This window comes from Carassius carassius, chromosome 14 (genome assembly GCF_963082965.1).
Source record: "Carassius carassius chromosome 14, fCarCar2.1, whole genome shotgun sequence".
NCBI lineage: Eukaryota > Metazoa > Chordata > Actinopteri > Cypriniformes > Cyprinidae > Carassius > Carassius carassius.
The window spans coordinates 32,952,991-32,967,682 of record NC_081768.1 but is presented as its reverse complement, the minus strand read 5'-3'; the positions used below and the strand labels follow the sequence as shown (position 1 = coordinate 32,967,682).

The following is a 14,692-nucleotide window of genomic DNA, read 5'->3' as shown; positions in this document are numbered from 1 at the left end:
CTCCCGTCACAGAGGTCAGTTAATTCTCAGCACATAGAGACTTTTTCACCTAGATATCACACTATAGAGACTGTGTCTGCTCCCCGAACTAGAAAATACAAAAAACGTCCAAACCAAGTTAAGATTAACAATTTAATTGAGGTTCAACAAATAAAAAACAGAAGCAATATGGATAAACAAATGATAAAGCTTGGCTTATTGAATATCAGATCCCTTTCTACGAAAACACTTTTTGTAAATAATATGATCACTGATCATGATATAGATGTACTCTGTTTGACAGAAACCTGGCTAAAACCTGATGATTACTTTACTTTAAATGAGTCCACCCCCCAAAATTACTGTTATAAACATGAGCCGCTTCTAAAAGGCAAAGGTGGAGGTGTTGCTTCAATTTATAACAACGTTTTCAGGATCTCTCAGAGAGCAGGCTTCAAGTATAACTCATTTGAAGTAATGGTGCTTCATATAGCATTATCCAGAGAAACAAATGTTAATGATAAATCCTCTGTTATGTTTGTACTGGCTACTGTATACAGGCCACCAGGGCACCATACAGACTTTATTAAAGAGTTTGGTGATTTTACATCCGAGTTAGTTCTGGCTGCAGATAAAGTCTTAATAGTTGGTGATTTTAATATCCATGTTGATAATGAAAAAGATGCATTGGGATCAGCATTTATAGACATTCTGAACTCTATTGGTGTTAGACAACACGTTTCAGGACCTACTCATTGTCGAAATCATACTCTAGATTTAATACTGTCACATGGAATTGATGTTGATGGTGTTGAAATTATTCAGCCAAGTGATGATATCTCAGATCATTATTTAGTTCTGTGCAAACTTCATATAGCCAAAATTGTAAATCCTACTTCTTGTTACAAGTATGGAAGAACCATCACTTCTAACACAAAAGACTGCTTTTTAAGTTATCTTCCTGATGTATCCAAGTTCCTTAGCATATCCAAAACTTCAGAACTTCATGATGTAACAGAAACTATGGACTCTCTCTTTTCTAGCACTTTAAATACAGTTGCTCCTTTACGCTTAAGGAAGGTTAAGGAAAACAGTTTGACACCATGGTATAATGAGCATACTCGCACCCTAAAGAGAGCAGCCCGAAAAATGGAGCGCAGCTGGAGGAAAACAAAACTAGAGGTATTTCGTATTGCTTGGCGGGAAAGTAACATATCCTACAGAAAAGCATTAAAAACTGCTAGATCCGATTACTTTTCTTCTCTTTTAGAAGAAAACAAACATAACCCCAGGTATTTATTCAATACAGTGGCTAAATTAACGAAAAATAAAGCCTCAACAAGTGTTGACATTTCCCAACATCACAGCAGTAATGACTTTATGAACTACTTTACTTCTAAAATCGATACTATTAGAGATAAAATTGCAACCATTCAGCCGTCAGCTACAGTATCACATCAGACAGTGCACTATAGACCCCCTGAGGAACAGTTCCACTCATTCTCTACTATAGGCGAGGAAGAATTGTATAAACTTGTTAAATCATCTAAACCAACAACATGTATGTTAGACCCTATACCATCTAAGCTCCTAAAAGAGGTGCTTCCAGAAGTCATAGATCCTCTTCTGACTATTATTAATTCCTCATTGTCATTAGGATATGTCCCCAAAACCTTCAAACTGGCTGTTATTAAGCCTTTCATCAAAAAACCACAGCTTGACCCCGAAGAACTAGTTAATTATAGACCAATCTCGAATCTCCCTTTTCTGTCCAAGATACTAGAAAAGGTGGTATCCTCAAAATTATATTCCTTCTTAGATAAAAATGGTATATGTGAGGATTTCCAGTCAGGATTTAGACTGTATCATAGTTCTGAGACTGCTCTCCTTAGAGTTACAAATGATCTGCTCTTATCATCTGATCGTGGGTGTATCTCTCTATTAGTTTTATTGGATCTTAGTGCTGCGTTTGACACAATTGACCACAACATTCTTTTGCATAGACTTGAACACTTTGTTGGCATTAATGGAAGTGCATTAGCATGGTTTAAATCGTACTTATATGACCGCCATCAGTTCATAGCAGTGAATGAAGATGTATCCTATCGATCACAAGTGCAGTATGGAGTACCTCAAGGCTCAGTACTAGGGCCGCTACTCTTCACGCTTTATATGTTACCCTTGGGAGATATCATCAGGAAACATGGTGTTAGCTTTCACTGTTATGCTGATGATACTCAACTCTATATTTCTTCGCAGCCCGGTGAAACACACCGGAAAACTGGAGGAAAACTGGATGACGAGTAATTTCTTACTGCTAAATTCTGGAAAAACAGAGGTGTTAATTATAGGACCTAAAAACTCCGCTTGTAATAACCTAGAACACTGTCTAAGACTTGATGGTTGCTCTGTCAATTCTTCATCATCAGTTAGGAACCTAGGTGTGCTATTTGATCGCAATCTTTCCCTAGAAAGCCACGTTTCTAGCATTTGTAAAACTGCATTTTTCCATCTCAAAAATATATCTAAATTACGGCCTATGCTCTCAATGTCAAATGCTGAAATGTTAATCCATGCTTTTATGACCTCAAGGTTAGATTATTGTAATGCTTTATTGGGTGGTTGTTCTGCACGCTTAGTAAACAAACTACAGCTAGTCCAAAATGCAGCAGCAAGACTTACTAGAACCAGGAAGTATGACCATATTAGCCCGGTCCTGTCAACACTGCACTGGCTCCCTATCAAGCATCGTATAGATTTTAAAATATTGCTTATTACCTATAAAGCCCTGAATGGTTTAGCACCTCAGTATTTGAATGAGCTCCTTTTACATTATAATCCTCTACGTCCGCTACGTTCTCAAAACTCAGGCAATTTGATAATACCTAGAATATCAAAATCAACTGCGGGCGGCAGATCCTTTTCCTATTTGGCGCCTAAACTCTGGAATAACCTACCTAACATTGTTCGGGAGGCAGACACACTTTTGCAGTTTAAATCTAGATTAAAGACCCATCTCTTTAACCTGGCATACACATAACATACTAATATGCTTTTATTATCCAAATCCGTTAAAGGATTTTTAGGCTTCATTAATTATGTAAACTGGAACCGGAAACACTTCCCATATCACCCTATGTACTTGCTACATCATTAGAAGAATGGCATCTACGCTAATATTTGTCTGTTTCTCTCTTGTTCCGAGGTCACCGTGGCCACCAGATCCAGTCTGTGTCCAGATCAGAGGGTCACTGCAGTCACCCGGATCCAGTACGTATCCAGACCAGATGCTGGATCAGCACCTAGAAAGGACCTCTACATCCCTTAAAGACAGTGGAGACCAGGACAACTAGAGCCCCAGATACAGATCTCCTGTAAAGACCTTGTCTCAAAGGAGCACCAGGACAAGACCACAGGAAACAGATGATTCTTCTGCACAATCTGACTTTGCTGCAGCCTGGAATTGAACTACTGGTTTCGTCTGGTCAGAGGAGAACTGGCCCCCCAACTGAGCCTGGTTTCTCCCAAGGTTTTTTTCTCCATTCTGTCACCGATGGAGTTTCGGTTCCTTGCCGTTGTCGCCTCTGGCTTGCTTAGTTGGGGACACTTCATCTACAGCGATATCGTTGACTTGATTGCAAATAAATGCACAGATACTATTTAATTGAACAGAGATGACATAACTGAATTCAATGATGAACTGCCTTTAACTATCATTTTTTTCATTATTGACACTGTTTGCCTAATGAATGTTGTTCAGTTGCTTTGACGCAATGTATTTTGTTTAAAGCGCTATATAAATAAAGGTGACTTTGATCCCTTTCTACGAAAACACTTTTTGTAAATAATATGATAACTGATCATAATCTAGATGTGCTCTGTTTGACAGAAACCTGGCTAAAACCTGATGATTACATTATTTTAAATGATTCCACCCCCCAAGATTACTGTTATAATCATGAGCCACATCCAAAAAGTCAAAGGGGGAGGTGTTGCTTAAATTTATAATGTTTTCAGAATTTCTCAGAGGGCACGTTTCAAGTATAACTCGTTTGAAGTAATGGTGCTTCATATAACATTATCCAGAGAAACAAATGATAATGATAAATTTTAATGATAAAAATGATATTTGTACTGGCTACTGTATATAGGCAACCAGGGCACCATACAGACTTAATCAAAGAGTTTGCTGATTTTATGTCCGAGTTAGTGCTGGCTGCAGATAAAGTTTTAATAGTTGGTGATTTAAATATCCATGTTGATAATGAAAAAGATGCACTGGGATCAGCATTTATAGACATTCTGAGCTCTACTGGGGTTAGACAACACGTCTCAGGACCTACTCATTGTCGAAATCATACTCTAGATTTAATACTGTCACATGGAATTGATGTTGATGGTGTTGAAATTATGCAGCCAAGCGATGATTTCTCAGATCATTATTTAATTTTGAGCAAACTTCATATAGCTAAAACTGTAAATTCTACTTCTTGTTACAAGTATGGCAGAACCATTAATTTGATGATATAACAGAAGTTATGGACTCTCTCTTTTCTAGCATTTTAAATACAGTTGCCCTTTTATAAGGAAAACAGTCTGACACCATGGTATAATGAGCATACTCGCACCCTAAAGAGAGCAGCTCGGAAAATGGAGCACAACTGGAGGAAAACAAATTTAGAGGTATTTCGTATTATTTGGTGGCAAAGTAACCTATCCTACAGAAAAGCATTAAAAACTGCTAGATCTGATTACTTTTCGTCTCTTTTCGAAGAAAACTAACATAACCCCAGGTATTTTTTTATATACAGTTAAGTACAGTGGCTAAATTAATGAAAAATAAAGCATCAACAAGTGTTGACATTTCCCAACATCACAACAGTAATGTCAATTCAAGTCACCTTTATTTATATAGCACTTACAACAAAAAAAGAGGTCCTTTCTAGGTGCTAATCCACCATTTTGGATTTGGTGGCTTTGGTGACCTTGGAATAAGCGAGAAACAGACTAATATTAGAGTAGATGCCATTCTTCTAATGATGTAGCAATACATCGGGTGTTGTGGGAAGTGTTCCCGGTCCTGTTTTACCTAATTAAATGTAGTTTCATTAACAAGGTTCGTGAGTAGCACGTCAAATACTTAGCCTAATTAGCACAGGTGGAGCCACTTAAGATAATCAACCCTAGGGTATTAATACAGCTGACTTAGCCTACCTGTCTCCATTGACGGTTTATCAGCATCCCGGTTTGCTCTGTCTATCATCTTATCACAGCTCCAATTTTCTTTCCAACGAGGAGATCCATACCGGGGATTTTTCAGATCTGCTGCTTTTGCCGATACCCATGATCATTCCTACCTATCCAGACACGGCCGCTGAACACCAACAAGCGTCATCGCGACAGCTGCTCTTCTCGCTAAGCCATACGTCGTGGCCAATAGACCGAAGCAAGCCTCTCTCATTTCCTGCCGTGGCGCAGTTTGAGGCTGCCTCCTCTAGCGGCACAGACCGCGCGTCGTAAATCAATACATTTTCAGGTGAAGACGCTAAATACAGGTTTCGCGGCTAAAGCCGCCTTTCCACTGTCTCCGACGGACAACAAGCGACAGACCGAAAGTCATTCATTTCCAATGGAAAGTAGTGCGGGAGCTGCGTGGAGTTCTGATCACATATGTATGTGGAAATTTCGGATCTGATTTGAGCCTCGGATGCGTTCAAATATTTTAACTTCTGCGACTAGACCGTATGCAACGCCCGACCGGATGTGACGTATTCTAATCAAAACTATCGTTGCGAGGTCAGAATTACCAATAAATTGTTAACTTTAACATTATTCTTTAAACTCTATTTCTGTAAAACGGTGGTTTATAATAATTATGGGAGAAATAATTATTAAACCATTATTTACGTTGATTAGCCCCATAAAACCTACTGTTTTTTTGGGGGGGGGGGGGTCATCTGATTTGTGACGATGCATTCATACATTAATTATATTCATTAAAATTATTAATTTTACTATGGTGAATATGCTAAGGTAATGGTGGCTGCACGACCAGTTTGAAAGTTCTGCGCAACTGCCGCTAGAGGGAGAAATGTGACAATCGTGGAAAGGGGGCTTAAAGTTTGTTAAATGAGGTTATGACGTAGTTCTGTCGGATAACGATGCCATTTTTTACCACGAAGCCAAGGCATTATTTCCAGAGTCGTCATCCACACTGAAATGTCCAAAGATATTATATTTGCCTTACCGTGCATGTTTAAACCTCACTGAGATTATACAGACATAAGTTTCATGCACTATTCCGGCAGGACCAATTTATTTAGGGACATATTTCACCATTTACGGGCGTGATCACGGGCCTTGAGTATTGAGCTCCCATCAGACGCCGGCGAGAGACTCCCAGCTAGACAACCTTACCTTTTCCTTTCTACGGTTGGCGAGGCTTACCCGTTCGGTGCCTTGAGTATTGAGCTCCCATCGGACGTTGGCGAGAGTCTCCCAGCCACATTAACTTTACTTTTCCATGCTACGGTCGGAGAGGCTTACCCGTTCGGTGCCTTGAGTATTGAGCTCCCATCGGACGTTGGCGAGAGTCTCACGGCCACCTAACTTTTCGTTCCTGTTTGATGAGTGACGATGCTCGCCGTACGACTACAAGAGTCTCTACCTCCCGCCAAACTCTGTCCGAATCTTTTCCCCCCGTCTGGTGAAGCTTACCCTTTCGATGTTCTGAGTCCTGATCTCCCATCGGATGCTGCGAGAGCCCACGCAGTCGGTATTTCCTTATCCCGCTCCCTGGCCAGCGAGGCTTACCCGTCTGATGCAGTTGAGTATTGTGCTCGTGTAAGATGTCGGCGAGAGTACTCTCGGTTGGGTTTTCTTTACTTGCTGCCCACAAACAGGTCTTATCCATCTGATGCCGTGAGTATTGATCTCCCGTCGAGTGTCGCAAGAGTCCCCTTTGTCGGTGGCCCAAAGCCTGTTTATCTGCCCAACTGAGAGGACCAACACATCCATCATCCTGAGTCTTGATCTCCAGTCGGAGGCTTCATGGGTCCTCTCGGTCAGTTATCTGCCCTGGATGCCCACTGATTAGCAGGGGCTCATCAGCCAGTAGGGCCCGTATGCCAACACCGTGACCTATTCCAGTCGAGGCAACTCAGGGCCCTCCTGGTCGGGCCATCAAATCACGTTGCTCCTCCTCCATCGGCCGGTAGGGCTCATCTGTTCCAATGCAGTGAGGTGCTCCGGTTGTGCAATGGCTCCAGGCTTCTTTGGGAAATAAAGCAAATCTGCTTTGCTTAAATTTGCAGGTAATAGTGCTTGGAGATGCTGGGGATTGAACCCAGGAACTCATACATGCAAAGCATGCGCTCTACCACTGAGCTACATCCCCATATTTCAAACAACATTGCTGCTTCGTTGTATAACAAACACTAACAATCCAGTCGCGTAACACTTTAGAGCAAAGAAGCAAAATAATTTTGCTTAAACTCACATGAGAGTCGTTAAACAGTTCTTGGAGATGCTGGGGATTGAATCCAGGACCTCATACATGTAAAGCATGCACTCTACCACTGAGCTACATCCCCATATTCCATTAAAATTGCTGCTTCTTTATTTTACAAAGACAAAAAATCCAGTCATATATACATTATAATACTTCAGCTAATTATATGTAAGTGTGAACTCATGAAATGTTGTTTCATTAACAAGGTTTGGAGGAGCACGTCAGATACTTAGCCTAATTAGCACAGGTGGAGCCACTTAAGATAGTCAACCCTAGGGTATTAATACAGTTGACTTAGCCTACCTGTCTCCATTGACGGTTTATCATCATCCCCCCTCCACCCCATCTCCTCCACTAGTTCATTTTACACCTTATATACGAGGGGGGGGGGGTAGTCTAGGTTCAGGCCATTCCCGAGCTCGGAGCCCTTCCCCGGACAGCACGCCAAATATGCATTATAATACTTAAAAAAAATACTCATATGTAAGTGTGAACTCTTGAATGCAGCCTAAAAATCTTTTAACGGATTTGGATATTAGAAGCATATTAGTGTGTTATGTGTAAGCTAGGTTTTAAGAGATGGGTCTTTAATCTAGATTTAAACTGCAAGAGTGTGTCTCAAATTGCCTGAGTTTTGAGAACGCAGCGGACGTTGAGAATTATAATGTAATAAGAGCTCTAGCTGTAACGGACGCATGTTACAACTATATTATACCGCCCCCAATTATCTAACTGGATAATTGTAAACATCAAGAGTGTCTAAGGCTCTTCCTCAAAGTGGGGAAGTGGAATCAACCGAACAACTGGGCGAGTGTAGGATTTCTCATGAACTCTGACCCAAGCAGTGCAAATTTTTCCGTCAGGTCCAGCCAATGTCTCAGTCACTGTGCCTACAGGCCAGAGGGCACGAGGAAGTTGGGGATCAACAATGAGAACCACTTGGCCCACAGTCAGCCTCTGCCATCCTTTCTCCACTTATGCCGATCCTGCAAACATGGGAGGTAATCAAGGGTGAAGGCAGTCCAGAAACGAACTGCCAACATCTGGCTTTGTTTCCATCTGTGTCTTCCGAGCAGGTTGGTAGAGTCAAATACGACTTGCGGTAGGGAGGCATCATGACGGCCCATAAGGAGTAGATTCGGAGTCACTGGGTCCACGTCTGCGACATCAGAAGATACGTAGCCAACAGGCCTGGCATTTAGAATGCCCTCGACTTTCACTAACAAGGTCTGCAGGACTGGCTCTGGCAACGTTTGCTTTCGCAGAATGACACGTAGTGCAGACTTTATTCAGCATTGTCTTCTCTTCCGAGTCTGTTGTGTGAGATTTCAAAACACTGCAGTTTGTGATATCCGGTTCACGAACGAATCATTCGATGTAACCGGATCTTCTTGAACCAGTTCACCAAATCAAACTGAATTGTTTGAAACGGTTCGCATCTCCAATAGGCATTAATCCACAAATGACTTAAGTGGTTAACTTTTTTAACGTGGCTGACACTCCCTCTGAACAGGGCCGTGCAGAGACCTTTGGAGGGGCAGATGCTCAAAGTCTAAAAGGGGCACATGGAACAAGGCTTTAAATGGCGCTGTTCAAAATATCAATACAGCAATATATTGTGATGCATTCCTTGCTGATTCACGTATAGATATGGATGATTATGTATTGATACAGCAGCAAATGCTTTGATGCAGTTTTGAAAAAGAAACACTAGAGAAGACAATTTTAAGTTTAAAACAATAATAGCTCTGGGATTAGAAACTGAAATGTCTTAAATTGTCCCAACCTGATGGCTTTTTCTTCTCTGTTCTACAGAATAATTAAGAACAGCGGTTATAGTAAAAACTATAGAAAACACTTGTGCCTCTACATGTCCCTCCTTATCTGCAATGAAAGCTTTAACCTAAGTTCTGCCAGGAAGACTCAATTACTTTGTCACTAATTACCTTCATCATTATCCAATCACGTCTTTATACTTCGGTATAAAAGATTGTACTTACACATGTTTGAGTTCGCAGATGCCGACGCGACAACAACCTCCACCCTCCCCACCACCACCAGGATGGTCCTGTCCTTACCTTCCAGGGGGGTCGGCTGCGCCCCTGCCTTTGTCTTCAGGCAGGAAATGCAGATCCGCTTCCCTCGGATTACGAACCATGGACGGGGCCTTCCGCCAAAGAAATTTATAATTATGCTTGCTGAGTTGTCAATAAATGTATGCTTCATACATCATTTTATCTCCCGAGTCTTTCTGGTAGAACTATTACTTTCCACTCTCTGTCCAAGGCTCAATTTACTATTTCAGCATTAATCTATTATTTTAACCATCACTTCTACTCTTGCACCTAATCAATAAGTCCACCTTAAATATTGATACAAAACTGAAAAAAAAACTGATACACTGAAATATAGTGATTAATATTATTATTACTGTTGTAGTTATCTAAAATTTAACACCTTTGCAGTGTAAACAAATGACAGGCTACATTTGTTATTCATATTCTTCACACTGCACTTTGATGTCTGGTATATTATGCATTTTTTATTGACATTGATATTTTTACATTTATTTCCAGAGAGATATTATTGAGTTTAAAGGCTAAAGTCGTCTTGCTGTTGTAAACACTGTTGCTATTGTAGAAAAAAAATATTTGCGTTACATTTAAAATATAATTATATTTTAATTCATTTCTGAATTGTATTTATTTTTATAATGATAATTCAGAGAATGAGAAAATCTGAATAAGTCTTACCAGTGTTGTGATAATTATTTTTAAGGCACTCTACGTGTTAAAAAATAAATAAGTACTGTAATATAATAATAGTTTAGGCAAATAACATAAAAAAGACCAGACCCCTCGATGCCTGTGAAACTTTTCTCCCTCAAACAGCACGCTAACGTTACTTCTACACTACAGGCTACACACAGCAATATAAACAAAATATCTGCATGTTCTCACATCACATCGTTCTTGTAAAATAATAATAAGTAAATAAACATCGAAATCACTTCGCTGAGAATGAAACACCACTTACCAGCTGCCACGGTGTTGAAAATATCCTCTAGCAATTAAAAAATGCGCATGCGGCGTGAGTGAATCATCGTCCCGGTCGGATAGGTCGTCGTCGTCAGGTGAAAGGTCATCATGTTGGTCATTTTATTTACGGCTAAATTATTATTAATAAATTGTACTAATATTATGATTGGGCGTGGGCAGGCATTCACAAAAGGGTACAGGAGCAGATGCTCAAGAGCACCGGTTCTTTCGAACAATTCAGTGTACGAATAAATGTCAAAATAATTATTATTATTGTTCTGCGTAGTTTGAAGATAAATATTTTTTTTAATTTTTATCCTGGATATATATATATATATATATATGAAATTGAAACTAAAAGGAAAAGACATTCCTACATGGCGGTTGGTGAAGATGCAGTCTGCAGGATGGGAGATCGGAAATTTGGGGGACTTCAGGCTTAGCTCGCCAGAACTGACAATCTTGACATTTGCGCTGATGTTTACGGATGGCTTCTCTGCCCCAAAGTATCCAAAACTGACAACACAATTCTGCTAGCACCCTTTCAGACCCAGGATGCAGAAGTCTGCCGTCTGTCTCTTTGATTAACAGCTTAGTTTTAGAATGACCAGGATCCAACACAATCAGGTGAATGGCATCCAGGTCAAGGTCATTTGTTCGACATAATCACCCACCTACTCTGATGAGACCAGCATGGAACCGTATGCATGTCCAGCAGCATTTACTATCTTTATTCCAAGCTACAATCTGGGAGGTAGTCAACTTATTGAAAGCCTCGCAAGAGTTGAGATAGTGTTCGCTGTTGTCACAATGAGGACAATATGGCTTGGGCTTGAAGCTGAACTTAAGTCAAGTCAAGTCACCTTTATTTATATAGCGCTTTAAACAAAATACATTGCGTCAAAGCAACTGAACAACATTCATTAGGAAAACGGTGTGTCAATAATGCAAAATGATAGTTAAAGGCAGTTCATCAGTGAATTCAGTGATGTCATCTCTGTTCAGTTAAATAGTGTCTGTGCATTTATTTGCAATCAAGTCAACGATATCGCTGTAGATGAAGTGACCCCAACTAAGCAAGCCAGAGGCGACAGCGGCAAAGAACCGAAATTCCATCGGTGACAGAATGGAGAAAAAAAACCTTGGGAGAAACCAGGCTCAGTTGGGGGGCCAGTTCTCCTCTGACCAGACGAAACCAGTAGTTCAATTCCAGGCTGCAGCAAAGTCAGATTGTGCAGAAGAATCATCTGTTTCCTGTGGTCTTGTCCTGGTGGTCCTCTGAGACAAGGTCTTTACAGGGGATCTGTATCTGGGGCTCTAGTTGTCCTGGTCTCCGCTGTCTTTCAGGGCAGTAGAGGTCCTTTCTAGGTGCTGATCCACCATCTGGTCTGGATACGTACTGGATCCGGGTGACTGCAGTGACCCTCTGATCTGGATACAGACTGGATCTGGTGGCCACGATGACCTCGGAATAAGAGAGAAACAGACTAATATTAGCGTAGATGCCATTCTTCTAATGATGTAGGAAGTACATCGGGTGGTATGGGAAGTGTTCCCGGTTCCGGTTTAATTAATTAATGCAGCCTAAAAATCCTTTAACGGATTTGGATATTAACCCTCTGGAGTCGATTAACGCGGATACACGTTTTGAGTAATTTTCTCCTGATAACCCCAAAAAGAACTTAAATTACACTTTCAGTTTTAATCGTACAGATAAGAGCAATATATCAATCGAATCTGTAAAGGGTCTACTTTTTTGGATACAGACATAACAACAAAACTTTGTGCACTTATAAAATAAAGATAACAAACAAGGTGTGCTGTCTGCAGCCTTTGTCTGCGCTGATCTTCATTTACAAACACGTCATTAAAATGAACTGTAACTCCGTGAATACTCAACGAAGAGACATGAGATAGATATCTATGGAAAGTTTGACATATCTACTTTTAAACTAAACAAGTGCTGCCGAAAACAGATATTCTGTGATAAAGTAATCCATATGAAAACAACGCGATGTCTGTTTTTCATGTCTCCCTTCATTATAGCTAATGTGACCATGCCCCCGCGCTGAACGCGCTATTCAGATTCAAACTGAAACGCGCAGTTTGAATACGCCCACACAGAAGAAAACGCAGCGAGACTGTTCTTCAAGTTTTTATTTTACTGTTTGCTTTGCGATGAGAGGAATAAGACATAATTCACCCCAAAAAGATGTGATGTGGTTGAGGATTTGAGAAATGGATTTCCTCAGAAAAAAAAGAATGCACTTTATTCAGCAGAGATCATAAACATGAGTAAGTCTCGTTTTATTTATTTATATACTTGTACTAGTTTTCACATATAGTGTAAACATTTTACTAGTTAGACTTTTTCCAAAGACTTTTTCCAAACCATAATTCCTGACTAAATATATAATCAAGTGAAACATTATGAACTTTCAATAACAATATACAATACTATACCATTCAAAAGCTTGATGTAAATAATTTAAATGTAACAAATAAATAACTGTAGGCTAACAAATGTAAAAAAAAAAAATGCAGTTCTTTCAATTTAATCCCCCTAAAAATATTCTCAGCTCTTTTCAACATTAATAATAATAATAATACTGATAATAATAACAACAATAAAAGTTTTTTGGCAGAAAATAAGATTGTTAAAAGGATTTCTGAAGGATTGTGTGACTGGAGTAATAATGCAAAGGAATTAGTTTGAAAGTCAGCTTTGATTGTTCCTGAAAAACTGTTTAACTGCTCCCCCAAGTGGATATTAAAGTATGTTGTGGGATAATTAAATATATTCTAAATAAACTACAAACATAAAATTATATAGATTTATTTTGTTCTCACATTCTTTCTTGTAACTCTTCCCTCTCAGTGGCACAGTTGACTGAAAGGTTCATTATGCAGGCCTTTGTCTTCTCAGGTGTAAATCACAATGATATTCATGATAGTTGACGCCTACTCGCATATGACTTTTACCAACAAAAAGTGTCTTAGAAAATTTAAATCAATATATTGTTTTCTGTGAGTAAACAAGATGATTTTCACATCATTTAGAAAGAAAAATTCTAGGCTACAAGCTCCAGTTCTCAAAAATCCCGGGAACCATTGTTCTTTATGTGTTTTATGGCCTTATTCAAGTGATTTAACATTTTTAGTTTTTCACTAACCACGCATAAAAATTTTTTTCTCAAAAATACAATCATGTACATGCATGCATTTCACATATTATTATAGCCCAGTTTGTGCTGATTACAGTGAGATTAGACTTTACCCATTTAGATATTTATAAGAAACTGAAAAAAGCACAAATGTCAGGGCATGACAAAACTTCTCCAGGCTAATATGGTCATACTTCCTGGTTCTAGTAAGAACTCTTGCTGCTGCATTTTGGACTAGCTGTAGTTTGTTTACTAAGCGTGCAGAACAACCACCCAATAAAGCATTACAATAATCTAACCTTGAGGTCATAAATGCATGGATTAACATTTCTGCATTTGACATTGAGAGCATAGGCCGTAATTTAGATATATTTTTGAGATGGAAAAATGCAGTTTTACAAATGCTAGAAACGTGGCTTTCTAAGGAAAGATTGCGATCAAATAGCACACCTAGGTTCCTAACTGATGAAGAAAAATTGATAGAGCAACCATCAAGTCTTAGACAGTGTTCGATGTTATTACAAGCCGAGTTTTTAGGTCCTATAATTAACACTGTTTTTTCAGAGTTTAGCAGCAAGAAATTACTCGTCATCCAGTATTTTATATCGACGATGCATTCCATTAGTTTTCCAAATTGGTGTGTTTCACGGGGCCGCGAAGAAATATAGAGCTGAGTATCATCAGCATAACAGTGAAAGCTAACACCATGTTTCCTGATGATATCTCCCAAAGGTAACATATAAAGCGTGAAGAGTAGCGGCCCTAGTACTGAGCCTTGAGGTACTCCCTACTGCACTTGTGATCGATATGATACATCTTCGTTCACTGCTACGAACTGATGGCGGTCATATAAGTATGATTAAACCATGCTAATGCACTTCCATTAATGCCAACAAAGTGTTCAAGTCCATGCAAAAGAATGTTGTGGTCAATTGTGTCAAACGCAGCACTAAGATCCAATAAAACTAATAGAGAGATACACCCACGATCAGATGATAAGA

The 14,692-nt window shown here is 39.6% G+C and overlaps 1 protein-coding gene and 2 non-coding genes across 3 annotated transcripts in view; all 3 read right to left on the bottom strand.

The window, feature by feature from the left end:
- LOC132157526 (myosin heavy chain, fast skeletal muscle-like) overlaps nucleotides 1–14,692 on the bottom strand; it is a 317,123-nt gene that overhangs the window by 45,110 nt on the left and 257,321 nt on the right. The window lies entirely within an intron of this gene.
- On the bottom strand, nucleotides 7,304–7,375 carry trnaa-ugc (transfer RNA alanine (anticodon UGC)). Its single transcript has one exon. It is a non-coding gene; the product is annotated as a tRNA-Ala (tRNA).
- On the bottom strand, nucleotides 7,500–7,571 carry trnav-uac (transfer RNA valine (anticodon UAC)). The gene has a single exon. It is a non-coding gene; the product is annotated as a tRNA-Val (tRNA).